This window comes from Eumetopias jubatus, unplaced genomic scaffold (genome assembly GCF_037043125.1).
Source record: "Eumetopias jubatus isolate StellerSeaLion01/CBP00866 unplaced genomic scaffold, mEumJub1_p1.0 scaffold_6, whole genome shotgun sequence".
NCBI lineage: Eukaryota > Metazoa > Chordata > Mammalia > Carnivora > Otariidae > Eumetopias > Eumetopias jubatus.
The window spans coordinates 11,343,100-11,363,139 of record NW_028274812.1 but is presented as its reverse complement, the minus strand read 5'-3'; the positions used below and the strand labels follow the sequence as shown (position 1 = coordinate 11,363,139).

The 20,040-nt window shown below is 38.0% G+C and overlaps 1 long non-coding RNA gene across 4 annotated transcripts in view; it reads right to left on the bottom strand.

The window, feature by feature from the left end:
- Positions 1-4,727: 4,727 nt before the first annotated feature.
- The window catches only part of LOC114209332 (uncharacterized), a 194,369-nt gene continuing 179,056 nt past the window's right edge, over positions 4,728-20,040 (bottom strand). For all 4 annotated transcript variants that reach the window (XR_003609331.2, XR_003609333.2, XR_003609332.2 and 1 more), the window contains 2 exons: positions 5,915-6,043; positions 4,728-4,873 (listed from right to left, as the gene is read on the bottom strand). This is a non-coding gene — a long non-coding RNA (uncharacterized LOC114209332). The remainder of the gene's footprint in view (positions 4,874-5,914; positions 6,044-20,040) is intronic.

Genomic DNA, 20,040 nt, shown 5'->3' with positions numbered 1-20,040 from the left:
GTAAAGTGGAGGAGGAAAATCCTCCTTGGTGGAGCAGACATGCTCCAGATAGAACCCTGCTGGGCACCCAACTTCAGGCTGTGAGACACATAGCCATCTCTTCAGCTGTGATGCTGAAAGTGGATTCAAAGATCACACGTGAAGGAGGCGGCAGGACCAAGCAAATCCAGGCTCCTGTCTGTGAACAGAAACAAGAGTCTGGATACTATTCAAGCATGAGTAAACGGGGGGAAACAGCAATATGTAGGATTCACACCTAAGATACTCAGCAGAAGAGAATACTTTGAAAAAGATCTACTGCAGTATCCTGAAAATGTTTAGAGAATTCTTCTTGCACCTAATAGAATACAAATAAAATGTAGAAGAAAAAGTAATACCAACAAGGGGAATCTTAATGCTTAGAATGGAATTAAAGTAAAAGGAACAAAGTCTTCTAGAGGCAAAAGGAGAAGAAGGTACTGCTGGACCTTCCAAGAGACGGAAGAAGACAAGCAGAAGAGGACCGTTTACCTTAGCCCAGAACACTTACAGAAACAGGTCACAGGATGCTTCTGGAAACGTCAGCGGAAACAGTAAACACTAGCAGAACTATATGTCGAATTTGTTTGTTTTTCCAAAGCATTTGCTGATTGCCTGCTATGACATCAGGCATTGTGCTGAACATGAACTAGAAAGATAGAAACTTTCTAAAACTTTCCAAGAAATGAAAACATAGTTTACATCTAAAATGTAAAAATCAAAGAAAGCAGAAAGGAAGCACAAAATAACATAAAACCAAATACACTGCTTATAACAATAAATTTAAATGGATTAAACTCTCTAATGAGCTAAAAACTGGCTGGGTAAAGATCACGAAAAATGGAGAGAGAGAAGGGAAAGGGAGGAGGTAACATAAAGCAAAATGTCCTCCAAAAGAGTTAAGAATAGGTCAACGGGTATCAGGCAAAGTTAAAAAGTAAATAAACAAAAAAATAAAAGCAGGATCCCCAATGCTAATATCATGTGAAAGAATTCCAGGAGAATTAGAACTTTTGAAAGAATAATTCCATTTCCAATAATTCACCATGAGTAAATTATTCTGGGTGCAAATAGAGAGCTCCAAGAAGGGTCATGGCTACCTCTTTATAAGAGAGAAAAATAGAAAATAACCTAAGTGACTAATAACTAGTGAAATAAAATATTTCATATCCACAAAACAAGATACTACGTGGCTATTAAAATATGTTTACAGGCATATTTGGTGACTTGAGAAAATGCTCAAGATATATTTTATAGTGAATCAAAAACAGGTTACTCATCAGCCTGTATTATATGACCCGATTTTCTTTTTCAAAAAGTAGTCTATTCATAAACACCAAAAAGCACAGTCACAACAAATTGCACGCATCCTTTGACACCTATTTCCTTGCTGCATTTTCTTTTTCCTGCTCTGTTCCTTTTCTGTACTTTTGTCAGCAAGTAAGTTTAAGTTGGCCCATGTCTAAATACTTCTAAACTAAATGCCGTCTTAACTTGTTTTTGAGATAAAATACGTATAACATAGAAAGGTGAAAGGAAGAAATGTTGCCTCTTGACCCACTGCCCTCCTCCCGTTGGCCCCACCAAAGGGACCTCCAGCTACCCAAGTGCTCAAGAGATAATTCTGGAAGTCAACCTGGGCCCTTTCTTGTGCCTAATCCCACATCTCCACGCTTATTGCTTCTTGCTCGAAAATGTCTGGAGTCTGTTCTCTTCTTGCACCCCAATACCAGCATCCCAGTCCACCTCACCTCCAATACCTCTGTCTCCTGCCTCCTGCCCCAGAGACCTCCAACTGACTCTATGTTCACTCTCCCTCACCTCCAGCTTTGCATCACAATCAGAGTTTTTCTTTTTTTTTTTTAATTCAGTTAACATAGCATATTTAATAATTTGGGGATTGAATTTAGTGATTCATCAGTTGCATATAACACCTGGTGCTCATTACATCAAGTGCCCTCCTTAACGCCCATCACCCAGTTACCCATCCCCCCCCCCACCACCACCACCTCTCAGAGTGCTTTTCAACAGGAAACCAGGGCAAGTCCTTCTCTTGTTTAGATTCTTCCAGGGGCTTCCTGCAGCATGGGGGATAAATGCCACCAGGCCCCACTGATCAGGCATGGCCTACCCCTCCCCCTTCCCTGCATCACCGTCCCCAACATTCACTGAACTCCAGCAGCCTGGCCTTCCTCTTCCACCTCACCCAGCTCCCAGCCTTCATATATGTGACTCAGAACCTCATATACGTGCTGTTTCTCTCTGCTCCCAGTGATACTCATAGTTCATTTCTCTTACTGAGGGTCACTTCCATCTGGAGACATTTCTTGACTTTACAGTTTAACTAGGTTCTACCCCAATTATCTGTCTAAAAATACCTTGCTATTTTTCTTTACAATATTTATCATACTTTTAAATTATTGATCTATTTGATTATTTGGGGAATATTTGTTTCCCCCTCTAGATTATGAGATTCCTATGGGTGAGGCCTTGCTTTTCTATCATCGATGGACACCCAGCACTCAGTGCAGTGCCTAGCACCTAAAAATGAGAGGAATAGAATTTATGCAGCACTTCCTATGTGCCAAGCAGGCTTAACTCTTTTAGCGCCATCAACTCACTTAATCCTCACAAAAAGCCTATGATGTGAAAGCCACTATTATTTCCATCTTACAGGTGAGAAAACTGAGGCCTAGAGAATTCAGTTATTTGTCTGAGGCCTTGCTGATAATGAATGGTTGAGCCTGGATCTGAAGCCAGACAATCTGACTTCCCACTCTCTGCCTTTTATCGTTACGCTATACTGCTTCTCCCCATGCATGCTCCATAAATTTTGTTCAATAAATCCTACTACCCTAAGGAACCATCTTCTTTCCATGCATATATGTGGGCATGGCATTGTTTCTAGTATAAAATGGGAACTGCATTCACGGTACAACCTTGACCTCCACTATTTTTAACTAATGCTATATGAGCATAGGTTTTTCATGGTGGCATATTATTCCAATGTACAAATCTATCTGAATTTATATAATCATTCTCTTATTTACTGAGCTTTTAGAGGGGGTCTTTATTAGTTTGGGCTGCTAAAACAGAATACCACAGCCCAGGTGGCTTATAAATAATAGAAATTAATTTCTCACAGTTCTGGAAATTGGAAGTTGGAGATCAGAGCACCAACACAGTGGGGTTGTGGTGGCAGTCTTCTTTTTCTGGGTTGCAGATGGCTGTTTTTTCATTGTGTCCTCACATGACAGAAAGGGAGAAAGCTCTCTGGGGTCTCTTTTTTTTAAGGGCACCCCACCCCCATGACCTAATCACTTCCCAAAGGCTCCATCTTGTAACACCATCACACTGGGAGTTGGGATTACAACCTATGAATTTGGGGAGGATATAAACACTCAGCCCATAACAGAGGGGTTTTTCTTTTTCAATTTATTGCTATTTTAAATGGCTTTATAATGACATTCTTGAACATAAATATTGTCAATGCCTTATGATAAATTCCATGAAGTAATTCAAGAGATATGGATTTTGAGGTATGTTGACTAATTGCCTTCTCAAAAGGCTAGAGGGGACCTGTTTCCTCACAGTCATGCCAAATGAGGCTATATATCCACCTAAAATCACACTAGTGGCATGAGTATTTCCCAAAATACCTGTGGATAGATGTGTTTTGTAAAATATTTATGGTATCTTTAACTTTGGTTCTGACTTGGATAATATTAAAATTGTTTTACATTCATTGATTAACTGATTGAAGGAGATGACAATGTCAGGGTTTACATAGATATTAAAGAACTGACTCTATCACAGTTCCTGAATAGTACTCATGCTATTAATAATTATAAACAAAATCTCAGGGGAAGCGTCATTAATTCAGATTTAAGCTGAAATTCCATTTTAAAATTATATTCAAAAATATGATGTTATTCTTTCCTTTTCCATGTAAAACCTCGAAGCAAAATATACATTTTTACCACCTGCTGCTCTCTCAATACTATTTCCAAAATTAAACAGTATAAAAAGAAGAGCTCCCAGAATAGAGAGCCCAAAAGAAAAACAAGCTCTGTATGTAGGCTAGACCACAACAATAACACTAACAGGAAGGTGTGATTAGACTACATTGACAGGATCTGCTTGCTTATTTTTCTCCTATAATTCCATGCTTCTTCAAACAACATGTGGAATGTTCCTTGATTACAGTGAAGGAACTGGCACCTTTTTATTGCATTGCATTCCCAATGGACTGCAGTGAAATCTTGGAGCTGACATGATAGATAGCTCATCTCAGCATTGGATTATGAGTAAATTTTAAGAAAAACATCTAAATCCAATATATCCTATTAAAAGGGACACTACATACCCACAAAAAGAACAAATTGGACTATATACAATTATCATGGAAGAAAAGAATTAACCAAAAAAATTAAGAATTCAACCACTAGAAGTAAACATAAAAGAAACAAGAGAAATGGAAACTCATGAAAAATGCATACCCATTACAAAATACATTACCTATTTAAAGTTAGTTGCACCACAAAACTTTACTGTTCAGAATTTTCAAGGATTAGACTACAAATACTAATCTACTCATATGATGAAGAAATATTTATAATACCCAGGGATCCTGTATATATATATACAACGTAGGGTTTGTGAACAACAAAATCTTGGTATTGAGACATTCTCTGAATTTTTACAAGTAGTGAAAGATTTTATTTTAAATATGCACACACAAGAGGTGCCTGGGTGACTCAGTCGGTTAAGTGTCCAACTCTTGATCTCGGCTCAGGTCTTGATCTCATGGCCATGACTTCGAGCCCCACATTGGGCTCCATGCTGGGCGTGGAGCCTATTTAAAAAAAATAAATTAAAATAAAATAAAACAAAATAAAATGCACACAGGTAAGAAAAGCTCTCTAGCACTTCTTGAATTACACAATGACCTCTCATTTAACCGCTTTCTCTAAAGAGCAGCAACTTGCAAGAAGGTTCTACAAATGGAAGGTACCAATATAGTGCTGGGACCTCACACCAGGTCAAGATCATTCAGAGTAGGAGAAAGATCTTCCCTCTTCATATAAAAAGAATTATGTTCAAAAACTATTATTATGCTAAGCATGAGGAAAAAGTTTTATCCTGGGGCCCCTGGGGTGGCTCAGTCAGTTAAGTGTCTGCCTTCGGCTCACGTCATGATCTCAGGGTCATAGGATCGAGCACCGTGTCGGGCTCCCTGCTCAGTGGGGAGTCTGCTTCTCCCTCTGCCATTCCCCCCTACTCGTGCTCTCTCTCTCTCTCTCAAATGAATAAATAAAATATGTTTTTTAAAAGTTTAATCCTTTTTTAAAAGTGTATATATAGGGGCCAGTCAGTTGTGTCCAACTCTTGATTTCGGCTCAGATCATGAACTGAGAGTCATGAGATTGAGCCCCACATTGGGCTCTGCACTCAGCTCAGAGTCTGCTTGGGATTCTCTCCCTCTCCCTGCCCCCCACCCTCCACTGCTCGCACATGTGTGCACTCTCTCTCTAAAAAAAAAAACAAAGTGTGTATATATATATATATATATATATATATGTGTGTGTGTATATATATATATATATATATATATATAAAATAGTTGTCAATAGAAATTTGGGAAATTCTAGAGCTACAGCCTAGAGACATTTCACTGGGTACTAGAACTCTATAAATCCCACTGGAAGTAAGTAAATCTACTGTGTCTATAACTCAGTCACCCAGGTAAAACCATCCTAAGAAGAAGATGCAGAGGAGGGAGGGGTCCAGGGAAGAAGAATAATCATGATCTCCCTGAGTTCATATTTTGGGGGCCTCCATTTCTGACCATATAGTAAAAAGGGGGCATCAATTCAAGCCCCTGGGAGGAACTTACTGGAGAAGGAATAAGGAAGGTGTCCTTACTCCTGTGTGAAGACAGGAGCAAAGAGAAGTAAGAGCTGTGACTTTGGCTCTAAATTATCTTGAAGGCTTTCATGCTGAAACTCCAGAAGCACAGGGAACTCTAGAAAAGATGACACAAAAAAATGCTTTATGATGCCTGGAATCTCTGAAGGTGGATAAAAGTTAAAAACTGGAGTTTAGCTTTCACTAAGGCAAGCGGTAATCGATTGGCCATCCTTATGTACCTGTATGAAAACTGCCACAGTGTTAGATGTGGGTTTTCAGATTATATAGTTTAGAGGTTTGATTATCATAGCTACCAGAATATTTTCTTTAGAAGAAATCTTACACAGAAGACCATAATAGGACACTAATGAAAAAGAAAAGGAGACCAGTCCAGGCAAGAATGGTAGGCCCAGAGCTCATCTGCTTAGCTCCAATCAGTTCAGCCATCTCCAAGTTGACTCCATACAACTTAGTTTGAAAACCACTAATCTGGTCTAACACTTTCACCTTACAACTGAAGGAGAGAAAGAGAGAGAAACTAATTGACCGATTGACTGATTCAGTGACATGCCCAGGGTCATGTAAGTAGAGCCAGAATTAGAAGTCAGTGCCCCTAAGTCCTGGTTTAGTGTTTTCCTTCTAACACAATTCTGCTTACAAGAGGATTTCTTCATATCTTGTTTCAGTTCCTATTTTCTCTTGTTATGAATATATAAATGTATCAAATTCATGGGTGTGCGATGTTTTAAATATTCTTAAATAGAAGTTTATTGTGAAAAAATATTATCGATATACATGACAAATTTTTTGAGTCTCAGACATGCCTATAACAATCTATCTCAGCACTTCATAAAAAGATCCATCAACAAATTGACACAGACATGATGTTGAAAAAGAAACTGTGGGCCCCAGCGGGGCTCACCCAGCAAATCCAACCTCTTTCGGTGTCCAAAATTGTCAAACTTAGTTACTGGAGAGATTCACCACTTAACTAAAGAAATAAATTAGATTTTTTTTTTCTAAAAGTAGATGACAACAGCAGAATAATATCTTTGACATGCTGAGGGAAAAGTAACTGACAACCAAAAAATTTATATTCATATTCATCCAAATTATCATTTATGAGTAAAGACAACATAAAGATGCTTTAAGGCATATAAAGACTAGGAATGTACCACTCAAGTACCTTGTTTTTTAAAGCAAGGAACCCTGGGGCACCTGGGTGGTTCAGTCAGTTAGGTGTCTGACTCTTGATTTTTGGCTCAAGTCATGATGTCAGGGTTGTGGGATAGAGCCCCACACCAGGCTCCATGCTCAGCATGGAGTCTGCCTGAGATTTTTCTCTCCCTCTCTCTGCCCCTCCCCCTAACGCACATGTGCATGCATGTGTCCGTGTGGGCACACGCACTCTCTCTCTCCCAAATTTTTTTAAAAATAAAATTAAAAATAAATAAAAGGAATTCAGCAAGAAAAAAGGGAACAAAAAATGTGCAATTTGAGACAAATATAGAACTTCGCAAAAAGTTAATAATTAAATTAAATATTGGCCATAAAATAGCAACTAATAACTCTAAACTACAATAATAGGCTACAATAACTGGTAAGTACATATGTTAAGACTCGTTGTCATCGGAAGAAGAAAATACTGAATAACTATAGACCTCATTTTTTTAAAATATGATTAAGTAAGTACCTTTAAGGTTAAAAGTAACCTCTAAACCCTATAAATGCACTTCGCAGCTTCCTAATCAGCTGAAGAAAATGAAATATTAAAAACTGTTTCAATACAATAAAAAGCAGGGAAGGGAGAGAGGGAATAAATAAAAGAGATAGTAAACAGAAAACACAAACTAAGACAGTAGAACTAAGTTCAAATATATAACTAATCATAATGATTGTAAATTAAGTTCATCAACTAAGCGGTTACCATATTGATTTTTTAATCAAGCCATACAAGAGACGCATCTAGAAAAAATACACACAGAAGAATGAAGATGAAGGGCTAGAAAAAGATAAAGCCTTCAAATACCAGACAAATAAAGCTGCTGTAACAAAATTAATATCCAACAGATTTAAAGTCTAAAAAACTTGATAAAAATAAATATGGTATATAATAATAAAAGACAAAATTCAACCATGAGGATAACAAACATGAAATTATTGTACTTATCATAGCTTTAAAATATATAGAGCAGAAATTGGCAAAATTGAATGGAAATATTGGTAAATTTATAACCACAGAGGGAAATTAGTACTAGTTAGAATATAGCAGTTTGAAGAAACAAAATTAGCTTGATCGGACCCCACCAATCTAACTAGAGAGAACCCCACCACAAAAAGACCCTATCCCCTTTCATGAATACATAGAACATTTACAAATATTGGCATAATACCAGGATTTTAAAGAACCTAAGTCACACATATCATCTCTTCTGTGATTAATTAGAAGGGAACATTGCAAAGTAGCAAAAATATAACAAGAGTATATATTTAGGTATCTTCAAGTGAATTATCAAATAAAGCCTGAATTAACAAGAAATTGCTACATATCAAAACATGTGGATGAGACTAAGTCACTCTTGAAAGATAAATTTATAGCATTAAATTCATTTACTAGAAAAACAGGAAGATTAAAACAAATGTTCAACTCAAGAATCTAGAATAACTGAAAAGTAAGCCTAAAGAAAGTAAAAGCAGGGCACCTGGGTGGCTCAGTCAGTTAAGCATCCAACTCCTGGTTTCAGCTCAGGTCGTGATCTCAGGGTCGTGGGAGTGAGCCCAGTGTGGAGCCCCACCTCAAGCTCCACTCTCAGCATGGAGTCTGCTTAAGACTCCCTGTCCCTCCTTCTGCCCCTCCAGCTCCCCATGCGCATGTGTGCACTCTCTCTCTCTCTAAGTAAGTAAATCTTAAAAAAAAAAGTAAAAGCAAGAAAAAAAATAAGATTGTAATAAAGAAACAGAAACAAAGCAATTGAAAGGATAAATAAAATCCGAAGGTGATTCTTTAAAAAAAAACAAACTAATAGACAAATTTTTACCAAGTCTGATAAAAAACAAAAGAAAACAAAAGAAGAAAGCAATAAAAAGGTGGACAAAAACAGACAGCAGATGTTAAACATCATAAGGGAATGCTATGAATACTATGTAATGAATTTGAACACTTATATTTTAGAAAAATATAAATTTCTAAAACTGACCCAAGAGGGAACAGAAAAAAATGAATAAACAAATAATCACTGGAAAAATTGAATTAGTAATCAAAAGTCCCTCAAATCAACAGACACGAGAGCCAGAATATTTTACAGGTGAATTTACTCAAACAATAATAGCTTTATCATCAAGCAGATACTAAAAACAGAAAAGGAGAGCAAATTATCCAACACTTTTTATAAAGTTGGTAAAATCAGAATACCAAACTGGATAAGTCAGTATAAGGAATGAAAGATATAGATTAATCACTTTAATAAGCATGGGTGGCAAAATCCCAAATAAAATATCAGAAAATTGGGGCGCCTGGGTGGCTCAGTCGTTAAGCGTCTGCCTTCGGCTCAGGTCATAATCCCAGGGTCCTGGGATCGAGCCCTGCATCAGGCTTTCTGCTTGGCGGGAAGTCCGGTTCTCCCTCTCCCACTCCCCCTGTTTGTGTTCCCTCTCTCACTATCTCTCTCTCTATTAAATAAATTTTAAAAAATAAAATAAAACCTTTAAAGTATCAGAAAATTAAGTTCAGCAGTGTATAAAATAATTAATAATTTTTAAAATATCATGTCCAACTAGACTTAATTCTAAGAATTCAAAGATGGCTCAATATAAGACAATTCACTAATTTCCTCCTCATCAAAAAAACTATTAATTTATCAAAGTCATGTATGACACATAGACATGCATGGACTTGTGGTAGAGAAGAATTTCTTAGACAAAATAAAAAATACAAAACCAAAAGAATGAATCAAAAAATTGACAGAACTGATTGTATTGAAATTAAAACTTCTGTTCAACAAAAACATAAGTAAAATTAAAAGACAAGCCACAGTTTGAGAGAAAAGCTTTGCAACATGTAATTGACAAATGATTAGAAACTAAAAAATATAAAATCCTAAAAATCAATTAAGAAAACAAACAAAAAAGACAATTTAACGGGATGTTAGGCAGAGAAAACAAAGGATATGAATAGGTAATTCACAAAGAAGAAAACCAAAAAAAGGCCAATAAATGTGTATAGTCATGTCAAATGCACTAGTAATCAGGGAGATACAAAATAAAATAACATTGAGATATCTCGCATACCTCAGAATGGCAAACATTTTATAGTCTGACAAAATTCTGGTGAAGATGCGGGAAAACAGGGTTCTCATATTTTCCTTATGAGAAGGTAAATTCCCTTTTTTTAAAGATTTATTTATTTATTTTAGAGAGAGAGGCAGGGAGGGGCAGAGGAAGAGGGAGAGAAAAACTTGAGCACACTCTGCGCTCAGCGCAAGCCCCAAGTACGCTCCATCTCACCACCCTGAGATCACGACCTAAGCGGAAACCAAGAGCCAGGCCCTTAACTGACTGGGCCCCCCAGGCACCCCTAGAATGTAAATTCTTATCAACCTTTCAGGATATCCACACCCACAACCCAGAAATCCCACTCTTTTAGCTATGCCCTAAAATAGTAGTGCCCAATTTTTTTTTTACCTCAGAACCCCTTTACATTCTTAAAATCATTGAGGACCCCGAAGAGTTTTTATGCGTTACATCTATAAACATTTAGAAAATATAAGTGAGAAATTTTTCAGTATTTATTAATTTTTAAATAATATACCTACTACATGTTAAGATAAAGAATGTTTTTATCAGAGATAACTCTATTTTCCAAAACCAGAAAAAATTAGTAAGATTCCTGCAGATCTCTTTAATATCTGAATATCTGGCTTAAATAACTGGATTCTCAGATCTGCTCCTGCATATAGTCTGTAGAATTACACATTGTTTTGGTTGAAATATATGTAGAAAATTTAGCCTTGCACTTAGAATAAATCGTCTATCCATGCATAATTTTGCCATGTCGTGGGTTGAGCATTTGGAAAATACTGGTGTGCTGAATGATATAGATATTCCAAATGGGGACATACTTCATTACACCATACCAAAAAGTAATGCTCTTTGTTCACGTGATCACTGAACTCACAAGAAAAAGTCTTTAACTCTTAGGAAATGTCAAGCTCATTGTGGCAAATTTTCCAAAACTCTAATTTTTGCTTGAAAGCAAAAATTTTATCACTGGAAACAAACACTGCCAGTTGTTTCCCTTGAAGTGAAAGGATCACTTCATTCAAATTTGAGAAAATGTCTACTAGATACTCAATCATTGATCTGCCCGTCGTTCTTTCACGTAAAAATGGTGTTCCACGACAAAGTAGCTAGTTCAGCTTGTAGCTTAAACAATCGAAGAGTGTCGCAGAAGTTCTCCCTACACACTCGCCACTGTGCCATGAGGAATTTTAAGAAGGCATGTACTCAAATTAATAAAATTAATGATTAAAATTAATAAAATTTTAAATTAATAAATTTAAATTAATAAAAATTTTAATAAACGTTAAAAACTAATAAAAATTTTCTTAAATGTTAAGCTCATTTTAATAAGCAAAGGACATTCTCAAATGAATGGCTTTTTTCTGTGAGGACACAGCAGTGAAAAATAAAATAGCAATTAGCACTGTTTGTGCCATTGTTTTGGTTTGAGCTCAGGCTGCAGTGGTCTGACCAATCATTGCTTTTCCCCCCATCAGTGCAAACACTGGCACAGTGAAAAAGACAAATAACATTTCAGTATTATTATGAAAACGGTTTCAACCTTGAAGACCCCTGGAAAAATGTAACGTGTCCCCCAGGGAGCCCATGGGGGGGTGATGGGCCACACTTTGAGAACCACCGCCCTAGGGAAACTCATGCATGTGAACCAGTCAGCATGATCAGCTCTGCATTATTTGTATGACAAAAAAAAAAAAAAAAACTGGAAGTGATCCAAATGTCTGTCAACAGGAGAATGGATAAATAAAATAATGTACATTCATTCAATGCAACACTAGACAGCATTTAATGCTGAATGAACTAAAGCTATATCCATCAACATGAATAATTCTTAACATAATGTTGAACAAAAAAACAGTTTGCAGAAGAATAAGTACAGTGTTATGCCACTAATAAAATGTTTAAACTTTTGAAAACAATACTACACTATGCTAAATACTATCATATATTTTATTATTATACTATAGTAAAAGTACCAAAACATGCATAGGAATGATAAATACTGAGTTCATGATAACAGTTTACGAAGGAAAAGAAATAAGAGGAGGAGTTATAAGATTTATGTATTTATAAATAATTATAAGATTTATAAAAGAGGAGTTTATAAGGGGGCTCAATTGCATCTTTTTTCTTTTTCAAGTTTTTATTTAAATTCCAGCCAGTTAACATATAGTGTAATATTACTTTCAGGTGTAGAATTTAATGATTCATCAATTATATGCAATACCCAATGCTCATCTTAATGTTTTATGTAACTAAAAAAATATATCTGAAGTCATATAGCATCATGTTAAGTAAGACTTAATGAAAGTGTGTGATAAGTATGTATGTGTGTGTGTGTGTGTGTGTGTATATTCTTTACGTTATCCCCTACTCATGGGTGTATACTTGAAATCTCTCACAATTTTAAAAACAACTTTTTAAAAGTAAACTTATTCAAGGTATCTGATTGTTTTCAAATGGAGCATGCTCTCTGCTTTTAAAATCACCATTAATAAAGTTTGATTAAGTTAATGTTCCTTAAATTTAGATGCAGAAAAGAATTAAAATTTTTTAAACAGACAAGTTATATTGGCAAAGAACTGTCTTCAGAATTTGACATTCCTCCACATCACCAGAGACCTCTCTACATAGCCAAGGAGAAATCCCCTAGGACAATTACCAATATTTTACGTTGTTCATAATGGAGCCCAGACCATAGCTTGATTATTTGTGAAATTCATTATGACTAATTCACATTGATGATTCGGCGGGGGGAGAAGCATTTTCTGGGAGTACAGTTGGGGGGGGATGTCAGGGAGAAGGGAAGGGTATCATATGTGGAGGAAGGACCTAATGGCATAGTATGAAAACTGCCATACTAGGTTTAAGCCCTGGACACTTCTGCAAAAATATTTATAGTAATTAATCTCTTTTTATATTGTAATTTAAATTCAGTGAACTTTAATCTTAAGTATAAAGTCTAAACTCTCTCTTAATTAAGAAAGTTTGCATATATTGATTTGCTACATATTTCTAATTTTTTGTTGTTAAAGACATTATATTCTTCAAATATTATTAATGATGCCTTGGGGATTAATCAAAGGAAAGAATCAAGGAAAGAATAAGCAACCCTTTTGATTCTCTTATCTTTCTACTTATCTCCCATTTCATTATTAATAGGACAGTTTCCAGAATATGGGCAGAAAAAACGGAAAGGAAATTAAACATAATTACAGGAATTTTACTAAGGAGTTTGACATGAATAGAAATAGAAAATATTAGATATTTTAATTTTATGGTAACATATTGACTTTATGTATTCATTCTCTGTTTTTACCCTATCCCAGCAACTGATTGTTAATTTTGGTTCAAAGTATTCCATCATATTTACAAATACCCTGCATATTATCTATTCCTCACAAACACTTTCCACCAGAAATAGAATACTGCTAAAGGTGTGGCTCAGATGGTGATGATCTCTGTAATTTGACTCAGTGTCATCCCTGATATTTCAATCAATGTTGCCTTCCTCTTGGTTACACTCCCATGCCATGCTTCCCATCCACAGCAACTCAAGAAAAAAACAGGGATTAAGAGAGCCTACTGCACTGGATTTCATGGAAAGATGTATTATTAAACACATAATGTCAAGGTAACAGGATATTTAAAATGACTTTTGGTGGACTGAAGGCTAAGGACAAAGATAAGTCACACACACACGCACACACACACACACACACACACGTGCGCGCGCGCGGAGCTGAAATTGAACAAGATTAAGTCCTCAGGGCTTACTTACAATCAGCCAACGTAGTTTTAAAAAATAAAAAACAAAATAAAGGACCAGCGAGGATAGAGAGGCTAAGAAAGAAATGGATAGTCTACCTGGGTTGGGGCAGGTACCATGACTGTTCCCTCCATAAGTAAAGGGGACCAAGATAATGTCTTGCTGATGTTACCCTGCCTGGGCATCTGTTTATGCGGTGAGCTCACTCTCTGCCCTCTGTGAGTCGGGAGAGGCCAAGAGAGTGAAGAATTGGAGAGACAACAGCAAGGCATGAAGTGGGAGCCACCAGAGAAGCAATTTGTTCTCCACCAGTTAGTGTGGCAAAGATGCATGACTCTTCCTTGCCTGGCACCAGGGAAGGGGTCACACCTGAGCCCCACTGCGGATGTGATATGCAAGGGGCTGGCCTGACCACCCAGGCCCCTTCCACTCTCAGCCAGAGGCTGCAGGGTGTTCCACAGAGGCGGGAGGGCTCTAAGAGGTCAAGAAAGAGATGACCTCCAAAAATCTGTGCACTAGGGACAGAGCCCTCTGAAGAGTACACGCTCCACACTCCTAAAAGAGCATACGGGGTTTACAAAAAAAAAAAAAAAAATGAAGCCAGTTTTAGCCAGTGGTTGTAGCTTGAGCCCAGAGGGGACCACAGCAGGTTCAGAAATCCAAGAGGACCTTTGAGAGCTCTCCTGTCTCCTCCCAGCCCCACCCCAGAGGAAGAGGGGAAAACAGAGTGCAAGAGGGGCCCCACCCCTGCCCACTGAAAACCCTGGGCCTCGGCTGGGGGCGGGCAGAGGGTTTCGATGGGAGAGAGGGGGAAGTACATGGTCGCAAAAGAGCTGGTATGGATTTTTAACTGAAAGAGATCGGAGAGTCAAGAAATCTGCCTGGGATGTGACTAAGGGACAAGACTGGGAGAGTAAAATTAATTAATTAGTAATTAATTAATTACTTTTTAAAAATTGACTGTATTTGAAATAAACAAACAAAAAATTAAATCATGTCTTTTTCATACTCTGACCAAGTCCAGACGCTGCAATAGACTGATGCATGCATAGATTGGCTGAGTGCTGGGAAATATTCGGAGCAATGTGGAAAGGGGAAGTTCAAAGGAAAGACATGAAGGACGAGGGAGAATGAACCAGGCAAAAGTGGGGGCTGGGTTGAAGGGGGAGGGCTGCTGGTGGGGGGAGGGAGAAGAAACAACAATGCTGGATCAGGCCTGCAAATAGGGCTGATACGCCGCATTAATGCAACCCGATGAACAACATTAGACAGATGAACCCACTGTTGGCTCAGTTTCTTTGTTCCTCTGCTCTTCTACACTCTACCTTCAACCTTAAAAGAATAAATTACACTCAGTGCCGATCCTGAAAACAAGGCAAAGTGGGAAAAAGTACAGGGTAAGAACGGAGAGCACCAGAACTGCAGCCAAAATGCCCAGCTCTTCCACTTAGTAACGGGGCGCTGCAGTTCCCTCATCCGTCAAATGGGGGTGACAACTGTGTCTTCTACTCAGGGTGGCCAAGAGGATTAAATGACTAGCTAGAATAACACCTGCCATTCAGCGAAAGTGTCATAAAAGCCATCACATGACTGACTGATGTACAAAACGCCCTTTAAAAACTTAAATTATGGATGTCTAAAATGTTACCCTGATTGAGTTTTGATTCTACTTAATGCCAGGAGCTCAATCCCTCATGGAAGTGCACTTTCTGGAGGAAAACATGAAGGATTTGTGTGCAGGTGTTACACAAAACTCATATGGCAGAGAGAACTCTTTGAGAAAACTTCCAATTTACTTGACTAGAAATTTATTCACGTGGCTATTCTAAACATTTTCAATATACAAAGCATAACAAAACACGTAAATACTATATAAGAGCCAATAACCTATGAGCAGGTACAAATAACACCCTCCAAGTGAGTAGACATAATGAACAAAATTCACAAATGGCCTTTCATTTTAACATTCTAATAAAATCATTTCCTTGCCAAGCCGGTATCAAAGTTACTTGAATTATAACTAAGCACATAGTAGGAGCTCAATAAATCTTTGCTGAGAATGATGGAACATAACAAGTCCTATATATTCAAGCAAGAGTTTTTTTTGCCTCAATGAATGACTTCTTTCGAACTGGTTTCTAAGTGTGTTTATCTCCTACACGAACTCCATTTAGTACAGGGCCACACTGAATCACTGTCATGAGCAACCTAAGGACAAAAATCAGAAACATCATTTATTTTCTTGTTAAAAATAAAACTGCACCATGAATTTTGAACGAATCTAATGCATAAATACATATTTGGGGTGATTCAATGCCAGCATATCCAATTCAAATGCCACCATATTATAAAACTGACTGGCTGTGCCATCATTCACTTACACTTTCAATATCTGCAAGTTATTTCACATCTATTTCCATTTTTCCTCAAACGGTAGAAACTGAAACCTACTAATTAGTACTTCCTCCCTCCCACTCTCAAGTAAACGACTCAGAGCCTGTGACTCAAGTCTCACGAAACAGCTGTAACACTATGATGCCCTGTTGCCTCCTTCAGGCGCTCAGCCTCAGGGGCTTGGAATCAGTACCTGGAAGCCTTCCTCAAACAACTGGAAGCAACATATGTGAACTGATATGTTTAAGAGCAAAAGTGGACTTTTGTAATCTGCCAGTTGCACACATACAACCTCTTGCCATTTTTGACACATGTAAGTATGGCACTTGTAAAAATGATGTAACTGCAGTCTAGGAAAAAATGAGAGAAGGCGACGTAAAATAAGAGAACTTGAAAGTGACACTGGGTGTTATACACAACTAATGAATCATTGAACACTACCCTAAAAACTAATGATGTACTGTATGGTGGTGAAATTAACATAACAAAAAAAGAAATTGAATGCAGGTTATGCCTACAAGACTGGGGTGGATGCTAGATAGAAGATACAGATGAGATGGATGGATGGATGGATGGATGGATGGATGATTGATAGGAAAATTGATAGAAGATAGATGAATGGATGGAGGGAGGGAAGGAGGGATGACAGAAGATACAGATGGAGACAGTGATGATAAAGATTGATTGACTGATAGAGGGATAAATAGATAATACATATAAATACTTTCAAATGCAATTAACAGATGCGAGGCACAAAACTAACAGAAGATTCAAAAAGCCCAACTGCATTATAAGTCAACTCGAAAGTATTGACAGATTGAGTTCTTGAGTCATCAGAACGCCCAGATAATGCTAACAGCATGTTCACGTACTAAGCATTTACTCTGCTACAGGTACTGGGCTGTGCACCTCACCCATGCTCTCCGTATGGATTATCTCATCAACACCTCAGAACATTTCCAAATGTACAAAGATTCAAAGCAGCTCAAAGAGAAGGGAGACCTTGAGGGGCATGAGCTGACACACGTTGGGAGGTCCAAACTCCTCCCAAGAAAAAAAAGGGCTTAATGATTATGCATAGGGCTGGAATTGAAGCAGAATCAATGTTGTGTACCCATGGAATATTGGGACAGTTTCTTTCCATGCTATCTGATAAGATACCTAATTTCAAAAACACTATCATGAATTTAGAAGATATTTTAGTTACATTTTATTTCATGAACAAAACGTCCATGTACACTTGAGATGGGCAACATACACACGGTGCCAGAAGTGTAGTAATTCAGGTGATGGACAATGTCTGATGCACACAGAGTGGTCAGCCAGCCCAGCGGTGGCGCCCAAGGGAGCAGGCAGATGACAGAGCACACCTCATTCCAGACTCCACGTTCTGGCTGGGTCACCTTGACCATCCTGAGCTTCATCTTTCTTCAACTAGAAAATGAGGATAGTGACACTCATCTCATGAAGTTACTTCCAAGATTAAGTAAGATGACATTTGTTAAGTTGAATCATAGGAAATTGCTTATACACAATTGCCTTTGACCTACAAAACGGCAATTGCCTGTGGGTCCACCTATTCTATATGAAGTGCCAGTACATAGTGAGGCCTCATTACACAGTAGTGGGGGTGGGCTGAGGAGAAAGAAGGGGTTGCTGGTTCAAGGACCCTTGGCAGTACCTCCAGGGTTCCCTCTCCCCCTAACTGCCCATGTGTCTGTAGCCATCAGTAGAGAACAGGAGCAGAGAACCAGTTAGAAAAGACGGTATACAATTGGTTTTGCTACCACCATTGAAACTCTGGTTTGAGTAACAGTTGAACTGGTTACCCAGAGGTTCCAAGGTTCATTCAGTGTATTACCCCAGCCATCTGTGCTTTGTGGATATGTAGCCAAAGGTTGATGTTATCAACAAGGCACATTTCTGCTGCACAGGGACCTGTGGTGGAGGGGGGGGGGGGCTAAAGAAGGGGGCAAAGACCAGGAAAAAGGTGCTGGCACATCTGTTTGGAGTCATGTGGTGAAAGGCAGGTGAAGATGGCCAGAGAAGCTCAAGATTCCACAGCATGCAAAATTTGTTCAGGACACATTCCTGGGATGCTCTTGTTATGATGAATTCTGTCCTCCGCTTTTACACCAAAAGCTGCCGATTGGTGGCCCACTGTTGAATTCTATTCCAGATGATTACTTTGAGGAGAGGGAGGGAGCATGCATGCAGGAAAGCAGGCAGCTTCATGCCCAGCCGCCGGCTGACACAGGCTCCCTTATTTTATTCCACCTTAAAACATTAATTTTTTCACCTTTTTAATATTATCGCAAGTATGACTAGAATTTTTGACCAGGTATCCACTCCCTGCCAGGACTCAGTGTGTCTCAATCACTGACAAATAGACAAATCCCTTGATTTCTTCCTTTCATTTGGTATAGAAAACGCGCTTGTCAACATAAAAAAAGAATGCTTGGAAGTAGTAAGTCCTCACAAGCAGCTTCACCCAGACTGAGACTTATTTATGCTAAATAGAGTCATCAAGAGGTTAAAGCACATTTTTATTAATAAGCTTTATAATTTTCTAATTTTTCAGAAATCCACAAAGTGATGTTTACATAAGAATCCTGAAACTTGCACAAAATCATAGTTGCTACTGTGAAATTATTTAAAATCATAACCTTGTCATTTACTATATTGTTAGTTCAGTTGCATTAACAATTTAGAGAGCCTGATACTCAAAACACGGTGCATTTAAAAATGAATACTATCTGATTCCTGTCACCAAATAGCTTATCATTTAGCTTAGTAGTTCCAGGACAATTACATATGAGAAAATGTAGCATCCAGGGCCCCATCCACCAAAGATTTGGATTCAGACAGCCTGAGGTGGGATGCAGAAACGGGCGTGGTTAGTGAGAGCCCCAGATTCACCACACCCTTGGAGAAGCACATTTTATGAGCTAAAGAGAGTCAGCTGAAAAGCCTCTGCTCACACAGACACAACAACACTGTTTGGGCATTGAACTGTTCCCCAAGTTTCTACAGCCTGCAAGTCACTACTAGGTCATAGATGCTAACCATAAAAATCCCTTCTCTAAGAAGGACCTACCCAGTTATGAAATTACTGCCATACGGGAACTTTTTCATAGCAAACGCTGACCAAGCGAGTATATTTAACTTAAAGTTAGATATACTTTAAATCCATCTGATTTAAGCCCATGCCATTTCACACTCCCTTTGGTGGACACCAAGAAGAGTCATTGGCCAATGTCTACACATCATGACTTCATATTCTGGAAGACTGATACTGATTTTCTGTTTAACGTTCTCTTTTCCTGGTTCTGGAACCCTATTCCTGTAGCATCCTCCTAAGGTTTATATCCCAAACTAATTATTTCCACTGCTTTCCTCTAGATCCTCTCCACATTATCTAAATCTTAAGATAATTGGCAACCAGAGCCGCCATTCGCCCACACAGTGACTTTATGTGAGTTCGAAACAGCACACGTTCAAGACACTTTACTTCTATCTCATGCAAAATTGTCACAAATACTAATTTTGTTGGGATGAGTTACTAACAGAAACTTGTCCTAATAAATATACAACTACATAATGTCTGTCATGTGACTGGCAGATTATATATAAAGTATATATATATATATAAG